Source organism: Saccopteryx leptura, chromosome 1 (assembly GCF_036850995.1).
Source record: "Saccopteryx leptura isolate mSacLep1 chromosome 1, mSacLep1_pri_phased_curated, whole genome shotgun sequence".
NCBI classification, from domain to species: Eukaryota; Metazoa; Chordata; class Mammalia; order Chiroptera; family Emballonuridae; genus Saccopteryx; species Saccopteryx leptura.
Genome location: NC_089503.1, coordinates 49,294,544 through 49,303,130, shown reverse-complemented (window position 1 = coordinate 49,303,130; position 8,587 = coordinate 49,294,544).

Below are 8,587 nucleotides of genomic sequence, written 5' to 3'. Positions count from 1 at the left end.
ATCCAAGAGTGATCAAGCCATGTCTTTTATGACCTGGTCTCAGAAGTCACATATCACATTCTATTTATTAGATGCAAGTTAGTAATCTAGCACAGGCTCAAAAGAAGGGGAATTAGACTCTACTTTTTGAAGAGAGAAGTATCAAAGAGTTTGTGGGAGTATTTTTAAACCACCACAGTTACTACCTATCAGGACTTGTATAGGTGCAAGAAACACAGATATGAGTCATATAAAATCCTTGCCCTCAAAAAACTTGCAGCTTAACAAAGGAGACTGAATATGTTATGCTGGACAACATAAGCTATGGAAGTGGAAAAGAGCACTTTCTACTGGGGAAGGGGGCACAGTGAGAGAAGTCTCTGAGAGGAGGTAGCATTTGATGTGGGCCTTGGAATGTGAGTAGGAGTGTGTTAGGTAAGGTGACCTGATGCTCAGTACCCGTTTCACCCTCCCTCTAGTATATCTTTCTGTATTGCAGAAGCTGGTAAGATAAAACGACATTTCCCAGATTCCTGTGCAGCCAGTGCTCTGGGTAGGATTTGGGTTCTGCCAGTAAGACGCACAAGAGTAAGATTTGGAGAGCAAGAGTCAGGTGTGGGTCAAGCTCCCATCCCTTCTGCTGTGTCTGCAAACAAGTCTGCCTGGAGGTGTTTGCTTTTTCTGCAGCACAGATGGAACTGGCCCCAGTGTTCAGACACTGGCTCGTGGCTGTCCAGAGAAAAAGTGGGACATCCTTTTGCTAGTTAGGTTGTGACTAGTGTGGCATGGTCCTGGGGTACCAGCTGTGCAAATTGGTGAGTGGCTTCCTGAGAGCAGATAATGTTCTGGCCATCCAGCACCTCTTCCAGAATTGGGGAAGGAAGACTCAGAACAGATGGACATCTTTCCTCACACCCTCCCTCCTGTGTCTGTTCCTCCTCAACATTTTTCTATCTTTAATGAGTAAGCAACCACCACTACCACCACCCGCTTTGCAAGCACTCAAAGGGGGATCTTACTTTGGAAAGTGCCAGGATCTTGGAGCCTTAGCTGCAACTGAGAACGAAGCAGTTTCATTTTAACAACCAATTAGTCCACCTGACCAGGCGGTGGCGCAGTGGATAGAGCATCGGACTGGGATGCGGAGGACCCAGGTTTGAGACCCCGAGGTCTTCAGCTTGAGCGCAGGCTCATCTGGTTTGAGCAAAGCTCACCAGCTTGGACCCAACGTCGCTGGCTTGAGCAGGGGGTTACTTGGTCTGCTGAAGGCCTGCTGTCAAGACACATATGAGAAAGCAATCAATGAACAACTAAGATGTCGCAACAAAAAACTGATGATTGATGCTTCTCATCTCTCTTCATTCCTGTCTGTCTGTCCCTATCTATCCCTCTCTCTGACTCTTTCTCTGTCTCTGTAAAAAATAAAAATAAAAAAACCAACCAAAAAAATAAACCAACCAATTATTCCAAGTTAAAAACTATAAAATGCCTAAGAAAAATTAATCTTGCCCTCTCCAGTCTCTTCCTGTCTCTCTCACTGAGCCCCTTCACATAGCCACAGGCAAAGCTGGATTTATTTAATAGATAAATATGGGAACTTGATGAAGTTTATAAACTCAGCAGTTGTTGAGAACCCGGCTTGGCCTCCCTGATGTTTGCCTGTGCTCTCCGGGCTGAGACACGCAGGTTAGGACAGAGCCCGACCCCCAGCAGCCCCAAGTGTGCAGACACTGGCTCCTGTTGGGGCTTTGGCCCTTGTCTTGCTAATGCAGTGACATTGCAGACAGCCTCTGTGGGGATTCACTCTCCCAGTTCCCCCCACCCCCTCCCACTGCCCCAGACGCTATCTGGAGACTGACATCCCCACACTCACTCAATAAATATTTATAGCTTAAAAGATGACAGGCTGGAAAGTACAAACCAGCCATGGATCCCACCCACAGTGCAACTTGCCTGGTGTCAGTGTGACTTGTAAATCTTTCTGAGTGTAGGGCAGGGTGTCCTGGGGAAGAGGACTGCTTGACTGCACTTGACAGAATCTTGAAGCCAGAAACCTAGTCTAGGTTTCCTGCCTGGCCCACGAGCCTTAGTCCCCATGGGCACACACCCTCAGTGGAAGACAAGCATGAGGATGAGATGGATTGGATTTTTGAGAGATGACTCTGTTTTTGAACAGCAGTAAAGAAACAGTATCCAGTGTCCTTCCCTTAAAAGACCTCCTCATGCATCTTCTAAATATTTTCTAGGTCTTGGGCCCCTTGCAGAAGATGATTAAAGCTCTGGGTACTCTCCCCAGAAGACTGCACACAGGCACAAGCATAACACTGTGCATGTAATAGCTTCAGAGGTTGAAGGATGAATTAGACCCATGCCTTTGCCTTCCAGAAGATAACAGTCATACAGAGAAGGGAAACAAACAAATAAAAATGCATATAAGTACAAATAAGAAATGACCAGAAGCCTGTGGTGCTTGGGAAAGAGACAGCAAGAGTTGTAAGGCAAAGAGCTGAGCAGAATGTGAAGGAACCAGTCCTGGGTGCTATTCATGTGTCCACAGGTGTCTGCTGAGGACCTCTGCTCTGTTATCCAAGTGAGGCGGCCTTGGACTTCCGAGTCTCGTAGACTGTGAAGTTTAACACCTTCTCTGGTGTTTCTGCTGGTTCACTATGGGGACCTTGGTCTCCTGCCCTTCCACTTGTCAAAATTCTGGCTTCTTCACACACTACCTCTGTCCCCATACTATGTCTTCCCCAACATGAAATTCAGTCACCCTTTTGGTTTCCACAACAACAAAAAATTCAATCACCCCAACCATGTATTTTTTAAAATTTTTATTGTTGATTTTAGAGAGAGAAATGGAGCAAGAGAAAGAGACAGAAACAAGTTTTTACAAAATCTGGGAGAGAGAGTTATAGAAAAGGATCATGTGATACAGCACCTGGCCTTCTGCCCTCTGCCGAGTTCTGCCTTTTCTTCACACTTCCACCTCTTTCCCCTTCCTTTTCAGGAAAACTCCTACCATTCCTGGTCTTTAGTGTCAGCTGACACGTAGGCCCCAGGAAAGGATGAGGTGAGGGTTGGTGGGGGTGGGGACTGCCCTCTCTCTAAGCACTTGCCAAAGCATCCTTCCAAAATACACACACACAGAGTTTTCTCTAGGAGGAATTTGGCAGTAAAAGTCCCTCCATACCACTTGTATTGGGTAGTTGAAGAGAATAAAATCCACTCTGGTTAGATTAAACAAGAAAGAATCTGTGACAGAATATTAAGGGTCTTATAGAACTTCTTGGCGGGATTTAGAAGAGACTTTGGGTTGAGCTTTCAGAAGAGCTCCCCAAAGGAAATCTGGGCCACCAAGGAAGCCGCTCACTCTGGAACCAGCACTCCTCCTGCCAGAAGGCTACCAACAAATTGTATGACTCTGGTTTCCCAACATCCATGAGACTAATTACAGCACACCAGGACATCTGCTCATGCCACCAGGGAAAGCTCAATCAGGCTCTCAACTGCTCTGCCAACAGAAACAGCAAGAGCAGCAGAAATATGGTTTCTGCCTGGCTTCCACCCAAATATCCTACAAGTATATTTCATGGTTGGTCCTTAATTACCTCCATATCTCTGATTGCATGGGAGTCTGGGAAATGTAGTTTTAGCTTTCCAGCCTTTGCAGTATTGGACAGTACCCTACAAGGTAATGGAATAAAGGTGAGTTCCAAACTATTGTGTATACACCACACTATATTAATTGGAATGATGAAGGAGGTTGAGTAGAGAAAAGAGCTAATTTTTATTAGATACTTATTATACAATGGGTACTTTATTATCACTATATTAAAGGTATGGGACCTAAGGCTTACAGTAGATAAGTTATTTGCCCAGTTCACATCAGAACAGATACCCACCCCCACTCCCAGAGCACATACAAGGAAAATTAAATGGATAGGTTCATTATTAGAAATTCCAAATATTCTGCATGGTCTTTATTTCAACCTCTGTACACAAGCTCCTTCAATTTTGATCAACAGTCACTTCCACTGATTAACTCAGGAACCACCTCATATGCTAGCTTCTGCTTGAAACTATTATCCAGAGTGATGGTCTGTGGGGCTGATGTCCCCACTGCCACCATTCTGGAAGCACATAGACTGCTTCTAAGATGCCTTCTTCTTGTAGGAGTCTTTCACTATTCCTTCTAACATCATCAACAATTCTAGACTATCCATTGTGCAACTTCTTCATAAACCCAATTTCAACCACAGCCTCTGGGGAGTTGTCTTGGTGACCTTATCATTGTGCCCCACTCATTTGTCATGAAAGCATCTTCACCTTTCCCACTCAAATGATGGTTTGGGGTTTTGCGGTCTGCTTGTCTGTCAGTTACCTACCATACTACAAACTTGACTAATCTCTGAGTTCCAACCTCAGGGCTGCAGCCCATGTGCAGTATCTCCTAGAACTCACACCTTCCTTCCTCAGAGTAATACGTCTATGGGTCTCCCACCAGCCTTTTATGCTTCAAAGACCTTCCTTGCTATTCTTGCTGCTCTTCTATACAGAGAACAGCTGAAGCTAGTCTCTTCACACACCTATTGTGTGGACTTTGTGAGATCATTACAAGCTTCCCTGACACATGTTTGAACCTCAATAAATGCTAATAGCTTTACTCTACTCCTACCTGTGGTAAGCTGCTTCTGAAATGGTTCCTGATCATCCGGTCTCTGATATCTATAATCTCTTCTGTGTGTGTTTTCTCTCTGTGTGTGCATTGACTGGATCTAGTGATTTGCTTCTAACAAACAAAATATGGCAAAAGTGATGGGGTGTCACTTCCAAGATTGGGCTACAAAGGACTGTGACTTGCATCTTGCTTGCTTTCTCTCACCCTCTTGCCTTCTCAGCATCCTGGCTTTGCTGAAGCATGTGTCCATGTTGGAGAAGCACACATGGCAAGGAACTGAGAGAAGCCTGTAGCCACCAGCTGAGAAGGAACTGAGTCCTAGCGACAGAAACATCAACTTGAGAAGCGAATATTTCCTCGGTCAAGCCTGGAGATGTCCCCAGGTGACATCATAATTCCAGCCTGAAACAGAGGACTCAGGCAAGCTACGCCTGGATTCCTGACCCATAGAAATTGTACAATAATAAATGCTGATGTTCTAAGCAACTAAGTTTGGGGATAGATAATGAATACAGTATCATGGGTTCCATTTCTGGGCCAAAGCTCACTCTGTGAGTAAAGAAGAGAAAGAATACACTCTCTTTTGCATCAAACCTTGAGGTCTGACCCTCCACCAAGAGAAGAAATCTGGGTGTTTGTCACAGTCAGGATCCACCAGGCCTGCTCATCAGCTGTAGGCTCTAACTGAAGCGCTCACTCTTGTGATGTGGGCCATGCACACTGTGTGCCCTCTGCCACCACAGCTGTCTCCCTCACTGTGAAAAATAAGCAGTGATTCTGGACCGCCTCTCCTTGGCCCCAGGCAGAGCCAGGACTCCTGTGAGGCAAGGGAAGGTGCCCAAGGCACAAAACTGTAGGAGGCACTTCCTCTCTGGTTCATGCAAGTGCAGGGTTGGCCCTTGAGTCTGAATGTCTCCTGAAATTTTGCGCCCTCAATGCCTTACTTGCCTCATCATAGTTCTAATCAGCTCCCAGGGCACACCTTTCCTGCCTCCTCCTCCAGTTTTGACAAACTGGAAACAGGTCCTGGAAGGCCACAGCAGTCAGATCTTCTGCCACCTCCAGCTTGATTCCTGGGCCGATGTCAGAGGTGACCCCAGGCTCTCTGAGAGCCAATCCTTCTATTCTAGGCTTTCTCAATTCCAGAGTCTCAGTAAACAGATGTATTTAAATCCCTCTGTCCTGATGTCTGCATGAAGGATGCTGGTCTTTTGTTTTATGTAATAAGGAGCTCCTTTTCCTTTTCCATACCAATAAGCAATGACAGCAGCAGAGCCTGGCTAAGCTTACCCCACTTCCCACTGACTTGCTCCCAAGGGAGAAAAAAAAAGCACTATGGTAAAAATAGATAAATTGGACTATATAAACATTTTAAACTTCTGTACATCAAAGGACACAGTCAACAGAGTGAAAAGGGAACCCATACAATGGAAGAAAATATTTATAGATCATATATTTGATTCAGATTTAATATCCAGAAAATGTAAAGAACTCATACAAATCATCAAACAAAACTCCTCATTTAAAAAATTTTAAATTAATTTTTAAAGAGAGAAAGGAAGAGAGAGAGAAAGAAACATTGATTTGCTGTTCTACTTATATATGCATTCATTAGTTGATTCTTATGTGTGCTCTGACCAGAAAACTTGGTATGTTAGGATGATGCTCTAACCAACTGAGCTATAGGGCCAGGGCTTAAAAAACCTCATTTAAAAAAAAATGAGAAAGGCTTTCAATAGACATTTCTTCAAAGAGGATATACAAATGATCAAGAATCACATGTAAAGATGCTTGACATCACTAATCATTAGAGAAATGCAAATCAAAATAGACATATCACCTTACACCCACTGGGATGGCTCATATACGTTTTAAAGAATGAAAAATAACAAGTACTGTCAAGGATGTGAAAAAATTGGAACCTTGTACACCTTTGATGGAACGTAAAATGGTGCAGCTGTTATGTAAAATAGCATGATGGTTCCTCAAAAAATTGAAAATAGAATTACCATATGACCCAGCAATTGCACAGCTGGATATACACCCAAAAGAATTGAAAGCAGGGTCTTGAAGGAATATTTGTCCATTCATGTCCATAGCAGCATTACTCACAATATCCAAAGGTGAAAGCCACCCAAGTGTCCATCGACGAATGAATGAATAAACAAAAGGTGGTATACACATACAATGGGATATTATTCACCCCTAAAAAGGAAAGAAGTTCTGGTACCTGCTACAACATGGATGAACCTTGAGGACATCATACTAAATGAAATAAGCCAGTCACAAAAAGACAAATACTGATTCCGCTGACCTAGAATAGCCAAATTTCGAGAGACAGAAAGTAGAATGGTGGTTGCAAGAGGCTGAGGGAGGAACAAATGGGAAGTTTAATAGATATGTAGTTTCAGTTTTGCAAGATGAAACGAATTCTGGAGCTTGGTTGTACAACATTGTGAATGTATTTAACACCACTGAACAATACACTTGAAAATAATTAACATGATAGATTTTGTTATGTGTATCTTACCACAACTGTAAATTTTACAAAAGGAAAAGCGCTGTGCAAGAACTGTCTCCCTCTGCCTTCTCTGTATTATATCATATTTGAGCATCATAATTTGGATGAGAAGGGGCCTTTAGAGTGCCTCGCAGGAGTCTGCAGAGTACTATGTATTTGTATATAGTATGACAGCTCCCATCTGGGGGGTGCAGGCTGTGTGCTAAGTGCTTCATTTGTTTCTTCTTTAACCTACATGAAGACTGTAGGAAATAGGTGTCATTATTCAATATGAAACTCAAGCTTCAACAAGTTAAGCAACTTGCCTGAGGTCCGGCAAATTAATACATCCTGGCCATGGGACCCGAACCTGGCCAGGTCTAATTGAGCTGTATGCCAGCCACTGTGCCACAATTTTCCCCTGGCTGAGGCTGACTTTTTTTTTTTCTGAAGTTGGAAACAGGGAGGCAGTCAGACAGACTCCCGCATGCACCCAACAGGGATCCACCCGGCACGCCCACCAGGGGACAATGCTCTGCCCTTCTGAGGCGTTGCTCTGTTGCTACCAGAGCCATTCTAGCGCCTGAGGCAGAGGCCATAGAGCCATCCTCAGCACCCGGGCCAACCTTGCTCCAATGGAGCCTTTGCTGTGGGAGGGGAAGAGAGAGACAGAGAGGGAGGAGAGGGGGAGGGGTGGAGAAGCAGATGGGCGCTTCTCCTGTGTGCCCTGGCTGGGAATCGAACCCGGGACTCCTGCACACCAGGCCGATGCTCTACCACTGAGCTAACCAGCCAGGGCTTGAGGCTGACTTTTTAAAATCCACTTTGCTTCTTCTTTTTACCACGATCAGGGCTCTCCCTGGTATAGGAATTCTCTATCCTCCTCATTTCCACTACCAACCCCATGAAATGTTAAATATACATACAAGGACAACTATGTACCTCTACCCCACCCCTTCCCAACAGGTCCACTCAGACTGAATCACACTCAGGAGGCAGCCATAGATGTGGTAGGTGAGGAGCTATCTCAGAAGAGAGACAATGAGTGAGTTTTAGAGCCAAAGAGCCCTAGGTGGGAGACCAGCTCCACCCCTTCCTGTTGTTTGACACTGAGCAGGTGACACCTCTCTGAGCCTCATTTGTCATCTGTAGAAAGGGGTAAGTAATGCTCACCTCTCAGGGATTAAACAAGTATACAGTTGGTCTTTAAACAGCAGGGATTAGGGGCACTAACCCCCTCTCCAGTTGAAAATCTGTGTGTAACATTTAGCTCTACAGTTCACCCTTCGCATTTCAGATTTAACCAATCTCAAATTGTAAACAGTATTTTCAATTCTCCATTGGGAATCCATGGTTGAGAATGCAAAAAGTACTGTTTTCCGTTCTTAGCTGTATTTATTGAAAAAATCACGTATAAATGGACCAACACA